Raw genomic sequence first — 24,537 nt, 5'->3', positions numbered from 1 at the left:
ACTTTGTAAAAGTAAATAATATGAAACCTATGTAAAATTATTCCCGGAGGCCAAACAGGAAAAAAGGGTAAATTCTAAGTAAAAATAATTAGTATGAATATACTAGATATATTGTGGAATATCATATAAACTTAACGTAAATATTTTATTTTATTTTTTTTAGTTGTAATTAAAGATACATTAAATAATAAGTAGCGAGCCTTTTGCGCACGAAGTTTAGATCATAACCTAAACATCATCACCGAACAGTTTAAACCAGTTGGAGAAAGCCGGTTACAAAAAGAAGCTCGACCTTTGGTTAGCATATGAACTGACTTAGAAACGTTTATTCGATCGAATTTCTGTCTGCGAATCTGCTGAAATCTAACGAAATCCTAATAACCTAACGAAATGTTTTTGAAGCGGCTTATCACGAGTGACGAAAAGCGGATAATCTACGACAACAGTGTGCGAAAAATATCGTGGTCGAAGCGAGGAGAAGCTCTACATCAGTCCGCACTGATGCACCGTCAGACTATCATTCGTTTCTACAGAAGTATCTGACTGGTGTCAGTTTCAAAAGAGGCCTGTGAAAACCACTTGTAACAATTTTTTCATCAGAAACCACTAAAGTTCTGTAGTTCACAAAAATTCTATTATGGCCTTGCCGGAAAAATGGCAGAGAAATCATCGAAAATAGTAGTGCATATTTGGTCTCATTATGTTATATTCTAATAACAATAAACGTGTTCTCAATTTTAGCTTCTAAAAATTCATACTTTGTAGAGAGCCTGATATTTATATTATAATATCAGACTATGTTTTTATTTTATTAGGTTCAATTATTTGATTTAATTTTATTTTTGTTACTAATATTTTTAAATTTTATTTTATTTAATCTAATTATTACAAAGAAAATTACCGTATTTATTTTAAGACTAACTAATTAATGCTAGCCAGCCAGGGAAACTGACCGACTGTGACTAGCCTGAACTCTGTTGTATTCGTTATCCTCATGGTTGTGAGAATAATACTGATAAATAACAATTAAAGTATATAGACACTTACAAATACACTTACACTTTACAAATACTTGATAAATAAACTAAAATTAAAAAACACAATACTAGTAATTATAGTAACTGAAGTACACTTTTCCGAGAAAAAATTCATCTCCAAAGGGGCTAAGGACCTCGATCTATAACTTAAATCCTCTTGGTATAATACGAAAATATCTTTACAATTTTAAAGCAATCGGTCTGGTTGTCTTTGCTTGATGCTGTTGCAAACGGACAGTCAGAATCCGCCACAAACTTTGGTATTTGTATATTAGATATATGCCTGGCATTTGTATATCTTAATTATACAAACGGTAATAAAAGTTAACTATTAACAGCGAGAATTTTCTTTGAAATTCCACCATAAGAGATTATTAGAAAGTAGAACTTATCTGACTTTTCCCAGCCCTACATTCAATCCGCTTTTTAACTCTATTCTATTTACTATTTGTAGAATTTTCTACAACATATCTCTTTTAACATGTATAACATATTTCTTATGCAGCTTAACTTTTTTAACATAGCAAGATATGCAACTTATTGTCTTTTTAAAATTTATGTTTCCGTTGAGACCATTTGCCTCAAGTCGAGTTGCAAAACTTTGTTTTGCAAAGTTACTTAGTAGTTGTCCTGATAACTTAAGTATTATTAGGTCAATTTTGATTAAAAATATCATATAAACTCTAATTTTTATTGTTTACCGTATAGCGGGCGGCGTATAGCACATTGCGTGCGAGGGAGATAGACTGATAGGACAAAACAGTTTTTCTTTTGCCTGTTTAGCCTCCGGGAATTACCGTTCAGAGGATGAATGTAAATGAAGTGTAGTCTTGTACAGTCTCAGTTCGACCATTCCTGAGATGTGTGGTTTATTGAAATCCAATCGTCAAAGAACACCGTTATCCACGATATAGTATTTCAATCCGTATAAAAGTAACAGCCTTTACTAAGATTAGAATGCTGGAAACTCTTGACTTCTAAATCAGCTGTTTTGGGAAGACACTACATCACAAGCGTTCACCACTAGATCAATCCGGTGAGCTGGTTGGAACAGTTAGATAGCCATTCCTCTACGAAAACATCTCGTAAGGAGCTGTAAAAGATGTTTTCTGTATGTTACTGCATTCTTTGTACTTATACGGAGTGTATACTCACACAGTACACAGTACATGTCAGAGTTCTTCAGGATAGTTAATAGCGCGGTAAGCCAGCCGTCAGCCTAGGTGCACAGCAATACGCCGGCCGCTATACTACGTGATTTAAAGTTTGCGTACAGTATTAAGATTTGCTTATGATTATTATAAAAAAATCAGTTATATTTACCTTAAAGAAACGTTCGGTAAGCTTCCTGCATTTTCATTTACTGTTGGTTATATTCATAGTTTACTTGACATAAAAGTGAAAGATCAAAAAATAGAAAGCTTACAATTTAGTTTCTCATTTCTATAAACAACTGTCCATTTTACAAAAAATTTTACGTATTTATGTTATGTATTTGTGTATGTATATGTGTGTTGTGTATTGTGTATTGTGTATATACAAGTATACGTGTATACTGTATATACATTATATGTGTATTTTGGAGTGTAAAATTTTTTTGTTTGTGTGTGCTTTATGTTTTTGTTTGTAGTGTTGTAGTTAAGAAAACTTGTGTGAGATTCTTAATCGTCAGCTGTTACGTCAAAAAATAATTTTAAATAAATGTTAAAAATTAAGGATAAAATGACTTCAAAATTAAAAAAGATATACTAAAAGAAATTGTTGTTATATTTTATCAATTATAATATAATTTGGGACCGTTTTGTAATTTTTAGACTAGAAACGAAGGATAACTGTTGTACATATTTCTATTTTAAAGTTCTTAAAACTGAAGAAGAAGAAGAAACGTATACTAGTACCATTATCTATTTTTTTTGTTCCACGTGGCTTTTATGTTAATCGATAAGTTTACGAGATTTTATTTTTTTATAACCACCTTCAAGTAAAAATATGAGACTTTCAATTCAAGCCGTAAGCATTTTAAAGCTTTACTTCTTATCCAAGGCATTGATTTAGAGATTATTTTATTATTTTGTAGACAAAATTCCCCTGATCCAATTTTACTTAAGTAGAAAATTTATTGTTTGAATAAATGTATAGAATAGATAGACGATTTCAATTTTTTAAATTGTTGTTTAATATTGGACTGTTATAGCGGATTGATGTAACAGTTCAATATTAGGAATCGGGTGATGTTTTTTATGGCCATCATCCTATGTTTAAGGGGGTGGTATTAAAAAATATTTTTACTTGTCAACTAAAGTATGAACAAATTCCAAGAAGATTTGTAAAGGTGGCGTAACCAATGTTGATGCTTTGAGCCACGACAGCGACAGCCGCACTTCAAATCATTCTACTATCCTTTTAGCATAACATTTTCTTCAATACGTTACAGCGAATCGGCCGTCGTAACATGTATTGAAATGTTAATATTGGATCTCAGAACACATTTTTTTTTTTGAAATTTTCTTCACTTCATATGTAGCTAATATTTTGAACATTATTACATTTATAAATTTAATTAAATTAAATTTTTTATGCATATATGTCAAATTTAATTGGTTCACTGAAAAATGATTAATTAATATTCGACCATTTTCTGGGAAAAAAATATTATGCATTTTTCAAAATGGTAAACGTGACAAGAATTACAGAAGCGCTATGTGAAGCTGGGAGTTGTACAATAGAAGGATTATACACAAAAAAAGTATAACATGCAAATCAAAATGTGTTTACCTTTATTGAGTACTGACTGGTGTTCCTTTTTATTTTCAAACAGATATTCAAAAGTTAATGCAATATAACGGTTAAATACACTAAATAATGGAATCGGAAATTACAACAGAAACAAATTATTTTTAAGTGTTAAAAATAATAATAGTGTATTAAAAAATAACTATTTTAATTAAAGAGGGTGAACGCCATTCATTTTTCAAGAAATATTAGAATTTCTCAGGTTACTGTCATCAGAATCATCACGTCACTTTTACTATCTTCTTGTAAAAAAATAATAAACGATTTCATAGTATTGTCAACAATGTGTTCTTGTCGCATATATTCAGCTTCTGTTTCCTTAACTTTATCGCAATACATCTTCCAATTTTTTTTCATTCATGTAGGCCGCTCTATTTTCAAATATCCTTTGAAAGTCACTGATATCAAAGGTTTTGTTATGACTTGCTACTATCCTTTGAGTAAACCATCTAAAATGTTAAGTTTTCTATTTCTGACCAAACCATCTCGATAGGATTTAAATCCGAGTGGTACGGAGGTAGTCGGAGAACTTCGTGACTTTTTTTTGTAAAAGTTCGTCAAACACGCAGACAAAATTTTCCTGTTTACTTTTACCAATTCGTACAACTGTAGTTTCAGCATAGAGGAAAAATGGGAAACAGAATGCTTCTGCAACCATTTTATCATATCGTCTTTTCTTGAATTGGAAATTGGTGATTTTTCTAAATCGGTATCGTGATAGGGTGCGTTGTCAGAGATTGCCGAAGAATTATCGGGAAAGTTTGGAATTAATATCTCTTCTGTCCATTTTAAGTAATTTTCCGCTTTCACTTGACCTCTGTAATCGCTATTTTTGAGACTTACTTGCCAATTTTGTAAGGCGTTTGGTATAAAATCCATTTTTCCTCCGTCGTGCACTATAATATGTATGCTGCCTTTTGAATAAGGACCTTCCAGTCCGTCACCTGAATCACTATACTACGGATTATTTGTAATCTGAAAAGATATTATATATGTGAATCCTCGAGGTGGTACACTATCGGCCTATTTTCGGTTCTGAATATTTTTACGGCAGTCAGATACTGAATACGCTTAAACCTTATGTCAAGTCGTTCAGTGAGAACCTTCCTTTTATTTTGGGATTTTCTCCACCTAAAGCCCAATTCTTTTATTATTATTCTCAAACTCGTCTCTTTTTCTGAATAACCAATCACATCTTTAAGCGCTACTATTATTTTTACCGTCAGCAGTTTATGAATTTCGTTAAATTCGTTTTCAGTTCGTCTCACCATACACTTGTCAAAATCATCTAGTCCCGTTATAGGATTTTCAAGGGGTTTTTATTTTATTGGAGGAGAGAAAGAATTCTGACGGATTTTTGGCTAATTTTTCTAGCAACCGCTTTTTCTATTTTCTTACTCTTTGGACTTGGGATCGCGACACCCCACACGCAGCTGCTGTACATTCCTCACATTTTTTAACGGGAATTAGGTGTTTATCTTTTCCAACTTCGAAAATCGATCACCTTCTTGTTTCATAAACTCATAGATACTATTTATTATTTCCCCGGCCTGCCGTCTTAGTTTTTTGTTTTTACGGTAGACTTAATTTCACTCGTAATTATAAAACACTAAAAATACACAACCGATTATAGAACGTGACTACCTTTTCGCAATCAAAACTCGAATATAAAGGAACGGAAGTCACACAAATGCTCTTACAGGATCAACAAATACAGGACTTGGATTATATTCAAGCATTCAGTAACGTAGGCTTAAGGGTAATTATTTTTACACTGGCCTGGCTGTATTTGAAAACCATGAGCACATAGTAAAAATTATAGCAATGTTGTTTCTTGATATAATTCTAAGAAAGGCGACTCATTTCCTGAATTATAATACTTGGCTTATCCGTGTTTATTTTTACGATAAATAAAATCACGATAGATTATAAACTATGTTTATTATAATGCTAGCTGATTTATCATTTAGCGTTTGCCTGCTGACGTAATAATATTGGTTGAGAATAGGCCTAACATTTTTATAACATTTAAAAATGTACTATAATATTTCTTTTTACGGCAAAATACTTAATCATTTATTAAGTATAAACTGCAGAATAAGAAAATATTTAAAAGTAATCCATAATACATAACATCCAATAACAAAAAATAATAAGTTGTATTTACATGAAAACAATTTGCTTCTGCGCGTGAAAACTAAACTTAATGTTTTCGGTTTGGATAACAGGCACCTTTTAGCCGTCGCGTCGTAGTCCAAGCTTCAACCTTCAAGATTCATTACGGTACCTATACGAAAAGTTAAACTAAGAAATAATTATTCTTGTATTCCAGACTCCCTTCTTTTAGTTCTGATTGTGCTCTCCTGATTAAGTGATCCTTTTATATTAAAATTTTACTTTTAACTTAGCAGATTTATCAGTTCTGTTTTAAGTTTGCATTATTTAATAGATTTTTTAAAAGGGATTCATACTGCCCGCATTGCGGACAGAATGAATATTCGGTGGGTTTACAAATGTATTTTCTATTTTTTGTATTTCAAACTTAACATTGCAAATTTGCCATTTTTTTAGTCGTGAAATTTCTTATTGTTTTTTGCTTTTAATGAAAATCCATGTTATCCACTTTATTATAATACAAACCAATCCAGTTAATTACTGGAAGCGCCCCTCTTCAGTAGGTTTTATAATAAAGCACGGTCATCCGATGCTATGCTGTTTGCGATTGTTTTAAAAATTAAAAAAAAAAATTTAGTGAAATATTTATAACTTCTATAATCGTGACAAGTTTTCGTTAATCTTACAATAAAAAAAAGAGAAAGAAAAAAGGTATTTCTGCCGAGTATAAAATGAAAGACAATCACTAGTCTGTATAGGCGCGATGTTTTTCATTGACACTGTTGTTTAAATAGAGAAGATTTTAATTATTAGGTAGTCTGAATGAATATTAATGCTTATCTGTGAATCAATGAATCAGATTGTTCGAATGTTTGTATATGTACACTGACTGATGCTTGTCTAATTTGCGATAACAGCTTGGGGCACTCGCATTCTAATTATTGAACTTTGAGAAAAGTTACCGGGGTAAATTTATCCAGATAACTTCCTTATTAGATGGGTAGTGAGATTTAAACCAAGAAAGCGTGTCGTACTTTACAGTGAAATTATTCACTTTGTATTATTTTTAGTCGCTGACGAAATCAGTCTCTTTAAGATGGGTAGCTATGAGCTATATGTAATTTCCATATGTTAATTCATTTCCATATGTGTAAATATGAGACGCATTCAGTTTTATTCTTGTACTCGGATAAACTATTCTAGAGATATAATTGATTTATTGAAAAATTGTATTACTTTAAATGTTAGATTTTTATCTTTTAGAAGATTAGGCGTAAGTTTTTCAAGAAAACCCCATAATTGGCCGAATGGTGCCGTATTATTCAAGCGCACATTTATCTTTTTGCATGTAATTTGAGCATATTAAGTAATTTTTGTGCAGAAATATTGTGAATCACCGATTAAGTTGCATTCTGTACAGATAGTTGCACAGTTTCTGCGAATGATATTTAATAGATAGTGAAAATTATATTTTTATTTATCAAAATAGAGAGTAAAAGGTCAATCCGTAACCCTTCTGTTGAAACCTTTTTCTATTTACACGCACAGGATGCATTTTAAAGAATTGCAATGGAAGAAATAAAATTTATAATATTTTTTTTTTATAGTAGAACTTCACAACGGTAGTAATATTTTATAACTGTGAGAATTATACAGAATGATTCAGGAGGAAAAGGAAATAATTTGGGAACCGATTCTAATACTTGAAATAAGGAAAAAAGTTGGTACAAACATATATCCGAAAACGCTGTGTTATCGAGTTTCGGCTAGCGAAAAATTTCTCCCGAATTTCATTCCCCCGGTGAAATATCATATTGAAAAGTATAAAGCATTATATAAGTGATAAACTTAATTGTTTCTGATGTTTTTTGACCTGAGAAATCGAATAAAGCAGGTCTCAAAACTAAATCTCTCGTAGTTTTCATAATATCCAACGTAAAATAGAAGATTCGGTGACTTTTTTTTAGGTTTAAAGTGCAATAACTTTGTTAAATGACTAATGCGTAAATTTTATCATCAGAACTTATGGAGAATTTAATTTTGAGAAAATTGATGTAAAATAATCTATGAAACAAAAAAAAAATCAATTTTATTATTAAAAACAAAAACAGAACAAATGTTATGAATATGTAAAAATTAAAAAAGATATTTTTAATACAAAAAATTTAGACCTTTGAAAAATTTGGTCGGTAACACTAACTGTATGCTTCGAAATTAATTTGAATACTATTCATTGTTCTCATAAAACTGTGCTTATGTGTTAATAATAAACTTTAGGCGGTTTAGTTGTTTTTCACATTATTTTAACTGGGATTAATTATTTTTGAGAATCAGGTTATGTAATTAGTATTTTTGTGTCTGTTGAACTCTAAACTGTTCCTACATTTTTGTAACTGAAACTGAATTTAAATAAATTGATGTGGACACTACATGACTTCCTTGTACGTCTATTAAATTACATATACACTTTTTTGCTGCACTTCATTTAAACATACTCTAATTCTTTAAAAAAGTGGTCAGGTACACAATCGCATTGTGGTGGACACCACCTTTCATCACATTTTTTTGTGGTGCCCGTATCAGCATTTTATATTACTTTATATATCAATTTTGTTTCGCGTCGCTCAAATAGTTATGTAGTGTAAGTGAGCACACATCGGTTCGAATCCGACTTCATATACGTGTATTTTTTTTAATTTAAATATACTGACTTATTTATTAATAATTATTAATCTCTGTAAAAAATGTTGAATTAAAATGAAAGCTACATAAAATTTTATTTCACAAATAACTTCTGATTTTTTTCATATATTTTTTTTTATTATTGAATTATTATTTATTGTAAACATTTTCTTTACAATCAGAGGATAATAATTAATTATTAATAAATCAATATTTTAAATTAAAAAAAAATTAAAAAGGTTATTAATATATATATATATATATGAAGTTGGATTCGAACCGATGTGCCTTCCCATTGTAAGACCAAATATTTCATTAATTAAAATGTTATTTGGTTATAACTCTGGAACTGATGAAAATAAGTACATTTATGATATATCGTTGAAAAACTCTCAATGAGGGCTTATTACTGCAGTTAAGAAAACGTCCAAAATCCAAATTTTTGGGATTTTGAGATTTTTTGGACACTTTTGGTCCAGTCGATTGCAATAAAAAAGGTAGGTCCACAACTAGATGTTACAACAGTCTTAAATCCAAAATTTCAACATCCTACGGCTAATCGTTTTTGTGTTATGCGAGATACGTACGTACAGACGTCATGCCAAAATTAGTCAAAATGGATTCAGGGATGGTCAAAATGAATATTTCCGTTGAATTTTGAAAAACGAAATTTTTCCTTTACTTCATTCAAGGAAGTAAAAATGAAATTTCCTTTTGAATTCTTTGTTTTGAAAAATGCCGCGTTTCTTCATTCATACAGAATACACTGTTATGATTTTTGTGACGGAAGTGCTCCCTAGCTACGTTTGAAGAATATCGATGTAGCTATCCTGGACGAGTAGTTCCACCGTAAAGTATATTTTGTGGAATTTTTCATAATCTTCGTGGGAATGGTACACCTCTCAGCGCTCATGTTGCATCTGAACGTTAATCGGTACATGGTGATGAAAAGTAAAACATTTTTCAAGTGATACAGTTTAGTCCTACAACGAGCACGCGAAGAATTTCTACTCGAATCAAAATTCCAAAAAGTACAGTATGGAAAACGACGATTTAAAGTACTTTTAATTTACTTAAGAAAATATTCATTGTGCTCTACAGTATTAATTTATAATAAATAATTATTCGAAAATTCCACGATTGATATCGATGCACTTTTCAACTCTTTCCTTATATTTTCTGTCGTCAACCTAACGATAATTTCGCGTTCCTTGATGAGAGCAGCAAGATTGAAAATGCGAGCGATCAGTTCATCGCGTGCGATCAGTTCATCAGATGTATATCTCAGATTTCATCTACCTCCATAAACAATAATCTAAGGGAATAAGGTCTGGTAATCTAGGTGGCCAATTTACCGGCCCTCTACGTCCAGTCCACATACATACTAGTAAATTTTTTTTCTAAGAATTGTCTTATATCATTCGTGAAATGTGTTACCGCTCTATTAAGTTGATAGTAGATTTCAATTCATTTCGGCACTGAGAAATTTTTAATCACTGTAAAAAATTGTTTAAAAATTTCAGATAATTTCTTCCCGTGATACGTTTTGTTCTAATATGAAAGGACCTATTAATTACAGTTGTGTTTAATTTTTATAAATTCATAACATTTTTCTGTTACGTTTTGTTGTTTTATATTTAATAATAAAAGTTATTTTCTTGTTTTTGTTTTCCATGGACTTTCTTACATCAATTTTCTTAGAATAAAATTCTGCACAAGTTTTAACGATAAAATTTACACATTTAAAAGTCATTTAACAAAATTATTGTACTTTAAACCTAACAAAAACTTGTTTTTTGTCACCAAACTTTCCTGTTTTATGTTGGATATCATGAAAACGACCGGAGATACAGTTCTGGGATCTGTTTTATTCGTTTTTTAAGGTCAAAAATACATAAGAAACTATCAAGTTCACCCCTTATATTACGTCTTGAAAATTTCAGTGTGACCTCATTTTACCGGGGGAGCTGAAATTCGGGCAAATGTTTCGTTAACCGTAACTTGATAACAAACCTTATTTCAAGCGTTTGAATCGGTTCTCAAATTATTTCCCTTTCCTCCTGAATTACTTTGTATATCAATGAAATTTTGTTCATGTACAACAAGCAGTTGATTTATTAATTTAATTAAACTTGAGGGGAACTTGACCTCGTACGCTTTTGCATACTAATGCTAAAGCTAATGTATATTAAATTATTTTGGTGTTTCTTCTAGATGCATCCTTTTCATAAACTATTTTTTTTTCCAAAATTTATTATCTTTGTTTACCTACTCGTTACCGTAAATCAGTTACTAAAACTATTACTATAAATTACCAGGTTTTAGCCCACTCTCTATAGGACTTTCCACGTAATGTTACGTTCATTGAAATATTACATTTTTTATAAACTACCGCTTTAAAAGATTAACATTCAAAAACAGTTTTTTTTTGAATGAGAAATATTTGCCGTAGTGCACTTTTGAAAAAGAATTTGATCAGCCAGAGTCGTAAAAGTGGTTTTATGTTTTCATTATAGCGCTGGTTTGTTACTTTTGTGTTTTAACGTGGTCTTTAAAGAAAAAAAAAATACTCTAGATATTTGGTGTAGAAAGAAAAATTAATAAAAAAAATGACATTAGAACTTTAAATCAAAACTTTTTCTGCGTGAATAACAATATCGTTTTTTTTTTGTCCAGTCATTTGACTGGTTTGATGCAGCTTTCCAAGATTCCCTATCTAGTGCTAGTCGTTTCATTTCAGTATACCCTCTACATCCTACATCCCTAACAATTTGTTTTACATATTCCAATCTTCATCTATTTGCCGCAATAGCTCTTCATTTGTCACTTTATCCACCCATCTGATTTTTAACATTTTCCTATAGCACCACATTTCAAAAGCTTCTAATCTTTTCTTCTCAGATACTCCGATTGTCCAAGTTTCACTTCCATATAAAGCGACACTCCAAACATACACTTTCAAAAATCTTTTCCTGACATTTAAATTAATATTTGATGTAAACAAATTATATTTCTTACTGAAGGCTCGTTTAGCTTGTGCTATTCGGCATTTTATATCGCTCCTGCTTCGTCCATCTTTAGTAATTCTACTTCCCAAATAACAAAATTCTTCTACCTCCATAATCTTTTCTCTTCCTATTTTTAGATTAAGTGTTCCATTTACATTATTTCTACTACATTTCATACTTTCGTTCTGTTCTTGTTTATTTTCATGCGGTATTTTTTGCGCAGTAATTCATCCATGCCGTTCATTGTTTCTTCTAAATCCTTTTTACTCTCGGCTAGAATTACTATATCATCAGCAAATCGTAGCATCTTTATCTTTTCACCTTGTACTGTTACTCCGAATCTAAATTGTTCTTTAACATCATTAACTGCTAGTTCCATGTAAAGATTAAAAAGTAACGGAGATAGGGAACATCCTTGTCGGACTCCCTTTCTTATTACGGCTTCTTTAACAATATCGTTAAAGTTTCGAAAATGTAAACATAGATGCGCGGAATTTCTGCGCATATCTAGTTCTAGATGCGCGGTACCTGGACTTCCTGAAGTAGTGTTGACATTGCTAACACAAAAAAACACAAAAATATGTATGGTCCCATTTGGAATGCCCTATTTTTATTTAACTATATTTTCCAAAATATTACACACATATATATATAATAGTAATTAGTTTTTTAAACCGTTGGTTTTTAGAATCGCTAGCTATAATTCTATTTAACTTCTCTGGTGCTATCAAGGCAATAGATAATTGGATGTCGTGAAGTATGAATTAGCTAATAATTGTATAAGTAAAGTTAAAAAAAGAAAAAAAAAATCATACATCATAATTAACGAAAATGCAGTTCGCAAACAAAATATTTAAAAAGTGAAAACAGGGTTTCTTTTCGTAATTTTGTCTTAACCGGCTTAACTAATCTTTGGATGATTTCATCATTCCAAACTGCTCTTTGATACCGTTTTATCGGGCACGGTGAATCTCCAATTTTCTAAGTACTTTATTTATCTTCTTTGAAGATTTACTAAAATTTCCTAACATGATTGTTTATGCTCATATTCTTTTTTAAGTTATGTCCAGCTCCCGTTTTTACTAAAAATCTTCAACAAAGTTTTTCATAAAAACAGAATAAGGATTTTGTTAAAACTAGTCTATGATTTATAAAAATTACACCGCATAAATTTTTAAAACAATACCGATAGTACCTTGTATGAATATAACAACAGAAATATTATGTTCTTATTTATTATTATAATATAACCTATTATATATTCTGATAAACAGTTTGTTTTCGAGGGTTGCTAGTGGTAAAAATGTTTGTTACACGCGATATCATTGATATTTTTCTAAGAGCATGAACAGCGTTGTACAAGAAAAAGGAAAAATGTTCAATTTATTAGAAACTGTAACAGATATATGCAAAATACCACGATGTATAAATACTGGTATACAAATTTTGTTCCAGGGCAAATAAAAGTGGTCTCTATAAATATTTTTTCCCTTGAATTCAAAAATGTTAACAGAATTTTCTATCACCCTTAGTTTTTAAGTTACACCCTGTTCCGTGTTATGTACGTTATGGAAATTATGCAATTATGTTACGGTATTACGCATTGATAGTACATAAATTAACAAACAAAAATGTATTGATTAAGCATTAAAAATGATTTGTTTATGAAAGAAGTTCTGTAATGGCATAGAGTAATACAAGTAGTCATAACTGCTGAATACTGCAATTGTAAAATGAGTCAGAAGATGGCTTTCTCGCAGACTTAGTCATCGTTGTTTGTCAAAGTGATGTCACAAGTAACATTTCTTTTAATTATATCTGAGTTACTGGTTCAAGCCATAGCCAGTCTGTGTTCCGTGTTCACTCTGTTTACATCTGTACATCTTCCGTGTATATGTGGTGATATAATATAGTTCAGTGTAAACGTTTCTCAGTTACGACGCATTTTAAATTTACATTTCATCTTTTGAATTCAAGACGTGTAGTGAATATTTTTTGTAGTGCTTGCGTATAGTGCGATTTTGAAAATGCCTAGAAATTATGTAAACCCCGCCCCCCCCGGACAGCTTTTGCTACATTTGTGGTGAGGTATTAAATTTCAGAAACGTAGTTTTACTCCCATCTCATTAAAAAAAGATTTATTAGGTGAATTGGAAGAGGTGGATCGATTCCCAGACTACCCAGATCGCCAGACATAACCTCTCTGGACTTCTTCTTCTGTAAAAATATATATGAATATATTTTATATATTGATATAAAATACTCGTATATTTTTATATATTTTATGAATATATTTTATATTACATATATTCATATATTTCTTATTTCTGTTTAAATAGTTTATTTTGTTGCAAATTTAATATTCGTTAAATCAGTACGTGTTATTTTTGATAAGTAATGCGAATTTGGTGACCAAAACAAACACTGGGCCCCTCACATTTGTCGTTCTACTTGAGTCAGATTCCTTTCAAGATTCTTCTCGACGCATGAACTTTGCTGTTCCAATGATTTGGCGGGAATCAAAAGATCATACCACCGATTGTTACTTTAGTTAACTTTTCTGGCATTAGTTCACAACCAAAGCACACTATTTCATACCCTAATCTACAATCTGCAATGAGGCCTGTGGCTCACAATGGAGAAAAGAAAATATCATACTTAGCGATGATCGACAACACAAAGATTTGTCAGAGGATGATGTAAGGGTTGATCCGAACTATGAAGCTTTGTGTTCGTCTGATGAACCACATTTACCATCACAAGGGGATCTCAATGACCTTGTACAACATTTTAATTTATCAAAAAAGGAGGCAGAACTTTTAGGCTCATGATTAAAAGGTTGGAACCTCCTACACCGCGAAACAAAAGTATGTGCTTTTAGAAACAGGTATAATGACTTCAAGAATTTTTTTGTCTTTGAAGATGGACTTGTTTTTTATAACAATATTTTGTCTGTAATGGAATTATTTGGTCGTGACTACAAAACAGAGAAGTGGCGTTTGTTTATTGATTTGGCTAAAGCTAATCTGAAAGCCGTACTTCTGCACATTGGGAATGAGTTTCCATCAATGGCACTAGTTTACGCTACGGATCTGAAAGAAACTTACATGAACATGAAACCTCTGCTAGATAAAGTAATGTATGTAGAATTTCACTGGAATATCTGTGTTGACTTGAAGTAATTGCTCTGCTGTTAGGTCTTCAACTTGGTTTCATCAAATACTCTTGTTTTCTTTCCGAATGGGACAGCAGAGACTGAAAAAATCATTAGTACAGAAAGAGTAGCCAAACCGAACAGCATTAACTCCAGGAAAGTATAACCTTGTTAATGCATTACTTGTTTATTCAAAAAAAACTCCGTATAAAACTGGGGGTTATGAAGAACTTCGTGAAAGCATTGGATAGAAGTGGGCTTCGATTCGCTTACTTAAAAAATAAGGTTTCATAGATCAGCGAAGAAAAACTCAAAGAAGGAATCTTTGTAGAACCTCAAATTAGAGATTTATTTAAAGATGACAACTTCGATAATTCGTTAATTGAGGTGGAGAAAGCTGCATGGAAGTCCTTTAACAGCATTTTCCAGAACTTCTTACGAAGCCATTAAGTTGCAAAATTACAAAGAAATTGTGGATGATCTTTTAAAATCTTATAGAACCATGGGATGTAACATGTCACTGAAGATTCACTTTTTGGACTCGCACTTTGATCTCTTCCCATCAAAACTAGGAGTCCGCGATGAAACTGGTGAACGGTTCCATCAGGATATTTTGGATACGGGAAAGCCGACACTATGTTACTAGGGCAAGTGGTGTCCGAGTATGCTAGTTGACTATTGTTGGACTGTAAAGAGAGCGTTCATGATGCAAAATATCGTAGAAAATCAAATGTTACTATTTTTTAGGTGATTATGTTATTTATATACTAAGAATGCATTTTAAATATGCAATATTGTAAAATTAGAATAGTTGTTTCTAAAAATCCTTAAATTATATCTGAAACCATATTTGAATTCAGCGTGAAAAATGCTATCAGATTCACCCGTTTTCACTTTTGGGACAAAAAATAAATCAAATTTTGTATACCAGTGTAATTTATTGCGACTTGAATAATTTTATTATCTGTAATAATAAACGATTCTGAAAATGAATAAACAGTTATACATACATATATGTTAGAACTACCGAATTATTAATTAATTATTTCTATTCTTTATTAATTATTCTTGAATTAGTAATTAATTATTTCAATTTTTTTATTTGTAGAAGATAGTGAATATATTTTTTATTTCTGTTTAAATCGTTTATTTAGTTGTAAATTTAATATCCGTTAAATCAGTAAGTGTTATTTTTTATAACTAATAATTAATTTCATTATATCTAATATTGTTTTTACTCTTTTCTAAATTATTATATATGTTGATTTAATTTTATTTGTTACTTTTATGGGAAATTTTTTTATTATTATTATTATTAGTAATACATAAGTACAATCAAATTACGCTGAGTCCAGTGGTCTTCGTCTTCGTAAATCAGCTGATTTCGAAGTCGAAGTTCTTAGGTTTAAATCCTAATAAAGATAGTTACTTTTATTCGGATTTGAATATTAGATCGAGAATACCGGTTTTCTTTGGTGGTTGGGTTTCAATTAACCACAGATCTCGGAGTAGTCGACCTGAGTTTGTTCAAGACTACAAATTTACCGGTACAATTACATTACACTGATAAGTCGCTAATAACTTTAATTGTTGATGCGACTATAAATAAAAGTATTAAAAAAAAAATTACGTTGAAAATGTTACAAACGTTTTAGATATTTTAATTTCATATTTGTGTTTAATGATAATTAAAAACCTAAGTTCAGTTTGTTAGATGAAATTAAAATGTTTAATTTTTAATGTTATTTAAAAAAAAAAAAAATACATGGGTATTGACAAAATGTAGGATTTTTTAAACAAAAAAACGTTTAAAATTACACGGATATTAAATTCCATTATTATTCTTCTTGTTAACATTATTAATTTTATTAAAATAACATTAATAGAACGATAAAAATGAAAAAAAAGAAACAATAAAAATTGTTTCTGATGAAGAACGGTCCGGATAATGTGTTTTTTTTTTGAAATCCTATCAAGCTGAATTTAATTCCTGGCAAACAAAAGATTTTTTGAGTTTCATTGAAAATAATTGAATCGCTTAGGAGTGATACTTTTAACTGTCAAATTTAATTCATGTAAAGTAAATATTTATTTATGTTACACTAAAGTAAATCCTAGATATAATTAGTTAATTTATGCATTTAATTTGTATTAAAGTCAGAGAAAAATGAGTAAAATTATCTGTAAGTAAATAATGTACTTATATTACAGTATTTATATTCATAAACACGAAATTAGTTTCAGTTATTAAAAAATCTGGCAATTGTATCTCAATAATATATAAGCAGTAGTAATATAAACTATTAAGAAGAATTAAATAATAAGAAAATAAATTTTACAAAAAAATGAAATAATTTGTAAAATTTTAATATAACAAATTTACAGTTAAACAATTAGTTTTTTAAAAATAAAAATAAAAATATAATAAATACTGTTTTCTTTCTAAAATTATTAATATCTCACATAAATGTTCACATTTATTTTTTTACCTTCGTTAATTTACGTACTATTAATCAACCGAACTGTCAAAAGATTCATTAGTAATTCCGTTTTAATTCTCCTGTTAGCAAATGATTTGCATAATTAATATGATTGATTAAGTTATCTGTAGAAGCAAGATTAATTGAAACTTTTTTTTCAGTTTTATTCGCTGATGAATAGTTCGTTATTTTTTTCTAAATCAGATTTCCTTTTTAGTATTATATATTTTATTGATTTTTTAAAATTTTATTTTCTATAGAAAGATAAAATAATTTTTAGGATTAGGCCACAAAAAAATTCTTATGCTTTTTTTAATTGAAGAAATTATTATAAAAAAAATTAAGTTATTGTTATTATTTATGTAAATCAAATTTCACTCATTTATTTACCCTAGCCGATTTGTTAGTTCATACCAATATTACCAAGGGTTGATTTTTTTGTTTTAATAAAAAAAAATTAAGTTATAATAATGATTAATAATTGTAGTTACGATAAGATTACAGTTTTAATTCTGATTTACAATTAATATTAATCATTTCATTAACTTTAATTTTTTAATATTTTATTAATTTAATTAAAATAAAATATTCTTTAAGAATAAGCAAACACCAAATTACAGTAACCTTTATTATCGAAATTAATTTTTTAACTAAAGCTAAATGCCAAATTTAATTGGGATTCGGTCCAAAATCTACTAGATGAGACCCTACAAAAAAAAATCAGTAAAATAATAAATTAATACACTAATGAAATTGGCTAAGGTAAGAAAAGATTAAAAAAGTGTATTCTATATAACTAATAGTTTAATGATTTTTCAAAGCATAATTTCATTATAATGGCGTAATATTAATTGTAAAATTTAAATGTTATTAGTTGCATTCGTATTATGAGAGTTATAGGTATAATTTTATATCCTATTAATAAAACGTGAAAATATATAGGTCACTTTGAATATTTTTTCTTTTATATATTATGATTTATTAATAAACAAATTATAAATTAATGTTATTACTTTTAAAGATGTTAAGAATTTAATTTCTGATATTTTGCTTCTTTTCATTATGAATTACTGGCAAAAAAGAATTTTTTTTTTATGAAGTTTACATGTACGTTCTACCATGATAAGAATGCTTATATATTAAAATATAAAATCATGAAGTTTTTCAGGTAAAGTAAACAATATTAAAATAATTTGCATTAATTTATCAAATAAACAGATATACTATTTTATGGAAATACGGTTCGTGATTTTTTTTATTTGTTGAATGGATTATTATTATTAAAATTTATCAATCATTTATATTACAAATAGGATTCTTAAAAAATAAAGAACTATTAGTAGTAATTCATGAATAAATTGTATATCATAGGTATTTTGATATACTGTTTAACTGTAATGTAAAAAATAGGAAAATAAATATTTAAAGCGAAATTTATGCACACAAAAAAGTATAATTGATTTTTTCTTACGATGCTGTTAAAAAGGTTATTTTTTGTTAACACAAAAATTTTATTTTAAATATTTATATCATAAATTTTCTCTACAATGTAATACTAAAACCGTTCATTAAACTTGAAATTGGGTGACCTGACTGACGATACATATGGAGAGGTGCCAGAAGAGTAGAAGTATGATATTCACAGCTAATACTGTTGTCGCCACGGATGGGCTCTTGCGCTTGTGATGGCCTAGGGCGCTGTGTGCTCGTACAGTGAATCGATGTAGGAACAACAGCGAGTTCTATCGACGATTTCGCAAAACAGATATTACCTCCACCACTGCAAATGTTACACTGCATTTATTTCAACGATTTCAAACAGGGTTTTTTTATCTCCTCGCTCAAGAATGATTTGTTTACGCACAAAAATAACGGCAAGATGCCAGTTGTCAAACGTATATATTATTGTGTTTACACAAAATTAATCTTATAAATAAATAATAACGACATAATAATATTTAATAATTAATTAATTATTACAAGTTCAAAGCGTTTTTATTAAATAAATTATTGGCTGTAAGTATCTAGTTTCTGAAGTTTAAAATTTTATTATTATTTACGATTACTTCACGGCTATATTTTTATTACCGTGCAAAGAAATAAAAATGTTATTAAACGAAGTGTTATGGGTTAATTTGGTTTAACTCGTTTCGAACGGTTTAAATGCTTTAATATAATGAGTTTATTACTATTAATAAACTGGAAGGAAATAATAGGAAGTGCAATAGAGCCAATTTAAATTAAACAATATTAAATTTGCTAATTTATCTGTGGAGGAAACGGTTATTTTTTTACAACCAACACACGAGCGCGTGTGCGTGAGTGTAATAATTAAACAATAATTTTGTCAACGAAGTGTATTACTACAAAATAAAAAAAAAATAGCATTTGTATGTATCAAAAGATTGTTATAAAAAGCGTAGGAATTTATTTATCATACGTCACGTAAATCAAAGATTAGCAAAATTCAAAACTTCTACTTTCCCGTCTAAATAGCACTATAGCTCTAGAAGGGAAAGTATTGTATCGGTGCAATTAGGGCATAAGCGGTTTTCAACGGATCTTGACGTTTTGACACCTAAGGAACCCAAAAATCTGGATGAAAATTTTCCGGATGTTGATGTTCGTATGTGCGTGTGTGTGTGTGTGTGTGTGTGTGTTCGGTGTACATTGGGCATTAATGTCATTAAATTTTCAACGTAAAAGGTCAAAAAGGTGAGGCTGTAGAGCTAGATCACTCTCAGTATCTCGAGATTTTGCCTAATTAAGGTCACATTTTTCTGAAACACATTCGTTAACAATTAAAAAATAACAACAATATTTGCAAATCAAAATTTTTGCAAAATCGCTTCTCCACCCCAAAAAATGCTCTAAAATTATGACGCCACAGGTGAGCGGTAGAATTAAATAAATAAATAAATAATATTTAAAGTGTAAAAAAGTAAATCGGTCTGGCTGGGTCTCGAACTCGGTCTCCTGGTTGGCTCGGTACCTGGTACGTTAAGCCTCGCGGTTACACCAGTCTGCCGACCGTGCAAGCGAAATTTATTCTATGTAATTTGTGAAATTACGTTAGTTTATATTCTATGCAATTTACGTTAGTTTAGTTAGTGCCGACCGTCACCGCTAGTACCGCCACACCCACGCGATTTAAATACGGTATGCGCGCGCGCTTTAATTAGAATCATTGAATTAAATAAGAGACGAGAAAGTTCTACAACTGTGTTGTCAGCTTTATCGTATATATTATTTTATTTAATCCAGACGTTCCTGAGGATGTGATGATTACTGTCACAAACAATCGCTTGTCTTTACAATCTTTTATCGTGTTAGTCCTGGGAATAATATTATGTAGTGACGGTAGGACAGATTGTTGAATTTGTAAAACATTCTTAGATATAGGTCTGTTCCTGAAATATTTTTATCGCTCTGCTATCCTATAACAAAATTTACCACGAGCCTAGAACGCTGTTCTTATAAAATTACCGTTCAACACTTCGTATTCTTGTTTTGAAATACACAGTTAATTATGTCACGTTTCGGGAAAAATTTGCGTAAAGTACGTCTACGTATATTGATTCAATAAATAATTTTTAATAAAAAATAAAAATAAAATAAACCCGTTTTAAAAACCGTAATAGAAAGAATAAAAAAAAATATTTAAAATTTTAATTAAAAAATCAATTTTCTAACTTCGGCATCAAATTCAAAAACATACTAAATTTAATTCAACATTGACTTCAAAAAGTCGATATCTAAGGAAGATTGGTAAAGAACATTATATATTATGGTTTTTTAATATTTTTTTTTATTTTTTGATTCTTTTTGAACACAGATGATCTACAAAAATACTTCCCGTTTGAAAATTGTATAAAAGTCGATTACTATAAGGGTAAAACTACGAATCATTTGTATTGATATAAACAAGAAAAGGTTTGTATAAAAACGAGGTAAAAATAATGCTAACAAGCGTGAAATAAGTCTCTCTGTATTATGAATATATATGAGTTATTTTTTTAATCTTTTTCAATCAATTTTCTTGAATTTTCGAGTAAAAATAGTTACATAAGAATCATAGCTCATATATACATAATGTTACGCTACAACCACCCATTTTAAAACGATGATGACAACAAAAAAAAAAAAATGAAATGTTCTTTAAATGTATTATGTACGCATAATGAAATCCTTCGTAGGATGATGTCCAAAAAAAAGGTTATCAGAGGTAGTTCTGTTAAAAATTTTATTTTTTAATTTTTAAAAAAACAACATAATTCCAATTTTGGCGATTTTAATTTAAGTGAAATAAATGGTTGAATTAAAAATCTCACAGACGTTACAATGAAAACAAACCAGTTATTTGATGTAACCCACCGGGTTGGTCTAGTGGTGAAGTCGTCTTCCCAAATCAGCTGATTTGGAAGTCGAGAGTTCCAGCGTTCAAGTCCTAGTAAAGCTAGGTGGTAGCAAGTCCAGTATTGTTGTAATAACCCACCGGATTGGTCTAGTGATGAGCTCGCCATCGCAAATCAGCTGATTACGAAGTCGAGAGTTCTGAGGTTCAAATAAACCTAGTAAACGCAGTTATTTTTACACGGATTTGAATACTAGATCGTAGATACCGATGTTCTTTGGTGGGTTGGGTTTTCAATTAACCACACATCTCAGGTATGGTCGAACTGAGAATGTACAAGACTACACTTCATTCACACTCATACATATCATCCTCATTCATCCTCTAAAGTATTATCTAAACGGTAGTTACCGGAGGCTAAACAGGAAAAAGAAAGAAAAGTTATTTGATGTAATGAACTTTTTAAATTTAAAGTCTTTCGACCGCGTATTGATTTCGTTTGATAATTCGTTAGATTTGATATTGATTAATTAAATGAAAAAATCATAAACAAGTTGAAAATAAACAAGTTGTTAATCATTAACATGTTGAAAATCACCACAATTTTATTTTGGTTTCGGTTTTTTCAATTTTAACAACATATTGATTTTTTGATGAATTAAATGCTTACAAAAGCTTACAGAAGTTTATAATTTGAGCCGGGAAATAGGATAAAACAGGTCCCAGAACTGTCAGTCCAGTAATTTTTAAGATATTCAACGCAAACACAAAATTCTGTGTCGAAAAACAAGCTTTTTAGGTTTATAGTACAATAATTTTGTTAAATGACAAATAAATGCGAAAGATTTAGTAAAAAAACTTGTAAAGAGTTTAATTGTGAGGAAATTAATTAAATACAGCCAGTAAAAAATAAATAAAAACTTCTAAAAATCGGTGTTTTATTAACATAACAGACGAAAAGTAGACAAAAAAAAGTAAAAAAAAAACCGATTTTGTGTTTTGCGTCGGATATGTTAAAAACTAATGAAGTTCTGGGACCTAGTTTATCCTATTTCCCAGATCAAAATGCATAAGAAATCGCTAACTTTACTCCTTAATTTGGATCCAAAAATTTACAGTGGAGTTTATGTTTATTAGAAGAACTGAAATCCGGGCGAAAATTTTCGCTAGCTGTAACTCGAAAACAAAGCGTTTTCAGACCTACGTTTATATGAACGTTTTTTAGTAGAACATGTCCTGAAAGTTTTTCCGTTTCTTCGAGGGGACACTCTGTATTAATAATTTTTGAATTGTGTTTTTTTTGTTTAATAGTAGTTTTAAAATCTTTCTGTTAGCTTTTGCATGTAATCTAAATAAAAAAAAAGAATCGTGGAAATGTCTGTTGTAAAGAGTAAGATTTAAACTTGCATGAAAAAAAATATGTTAAGAGTATGCTCGCTCCTTCAGTCAGTTAAAAATATGGCACATTCATTTTTTTATCTATCAGTGACTACTGGTTTGCTTTAACTCATCTATATATATATATATATATATATATATATATATATATATATATGAAACATTTCGTGAGTTCATAATCAACGCTCACTATAAAAAATGAAAATAGTTGATTGAAAATTTCATCACTAAAAGAATTAGAAATCACTAAAAGAATTACTAACATTCTTTTTAAGGTATAAATACACATTAAGAAAGGATTTTTTGAAATTCCGAATTTGAAGGGCTAAAACGGAGTAACAATGAAACTTACTACTTTTTGAATTTCTTAATAAATGATGTTATCTACTTGATTTTTGGAATATCAGAATATCTAAAAACAATTTATAGATTTTTTGAAATTCCAAATTTAAAGGGTTAAAATTAGGATAATTAAATTTTATAATTTTTGAAGTTCTGTGTAACAAATGAAGATATCAACTTGATTTTTGGTGTGTGTAATCTTCATAGAATATTAATATCTTTTTTCAAGAAAGGTAAAAAAATTCGAACAATGATTGCAAATTTACCCCAGTTTCGATTATACTACACGAGATATTCACTTGATTTGGGCTTGCAAATACTCTTCAGATGTATGTCTAAAAGCCATTTTCGGGTTTTTTGAATTATATATAATTTTTATTTATCATTATTATTCTCACTTAAGCATGAGGTTAATGAACACAGGAAGATAAAGCCCTGACCGGCTAAATATCCCTTGACCACGACGGGAAACGCAATTAACCATACTGCGCGGGCGAACCCGCGACGGAGATGTTAAATATTTTATAAATAAAATATCTAAGTTTTTTATTGTGTTCAGTTCTATCTACATGTCAATAAAAATATGCAAATTATGAATAAAGAATCTATAAAATTATTGAACTCCAAAATTATCTCATAATTAGCAATTTCGAAAAATGTTCGTCTGTTTGTTTTTCTTCAACTTTTGTCTTTATACATTTTGTAAAATTAACTGGAAATTATAATTAATGTATTCATTTTTTTTTTCATAAGGTTTATCTACATAAGTTTATTCAAATCAGTTAGCATTAATTTCTAATAAACTTACGAAGTAATTTTATTTAATATTTATGAAATGTTTGTAAATCAAAAGAATTACTTAAGAGGAACTGTGGAAAACAGCAAATATTCCGAGTGAGGGAAGGATAACATGCAGATTTTAAGGCGATATTAAACGAACGAAAAACAACTAAAAAAATGAAATTACTTAATTACAAGAGATAAATATTTAAAATTAAAAAACACTACGGCAAAAAAAATCATTGCTCTTTAATATAGGATAGTTACTAATATAAGATAATTAAAGAGCGTGCGGGTGATAATTATGTTTATAGTATTTGCATATAGTATAACTTTTTTCAAATTTATTTAAACATATAAATAGCGTGACAATGTATATATAGCATGACACTAA

General features: G+C 29.5%; 1 protein-coding gene across 5 annotated transcripts in view; it reads right to left on the bottom strand.

The window, feature by feature from the left end:
• Positions 1–24,537, bottom strand: part of Ak1 (Adenylate kinase 1) — an 82,698-nt gene that overhangs the window by 30,555 nt on the left and 27,606 nt on the right. For 4 of the 5 annotated variants that reach the window (XM_075358522.1, XM_075358523.1, XM_075358525.1 and 1 more), the window contains exon 1: positions 18,859–19,050. The exons of the other annotated variant lie outside the window; for it this stretch is intronic. The gene's annotated coding sequence lies outside the window, so the exon portion shown is untranslated. Of the gene's footprint in view, positions 1–18,858; positions 19,051–24,537 lie in introns of those variants that run through there. 5 annotated transcript variants of the gene reach the window in all.

This window comes from Lycorma delicatula, chromosome 2, assembly GCF_047948215.1.
Source record: "Lycorma delicatula isolate Av1 chromosome 2, ASM4794821v1, whole genome shotgun sequence".
Taxonomy (NCBI): domain Eukaryota; kingdom Metazoa; phylum Arthropoda; class Insecta; order Hemiptera; family Fulgoridae; genus Lycorma; species Lycorma delicatula.
This window is presented reverse-complemented; position numbering and strand designations above follow the sequence as displayed.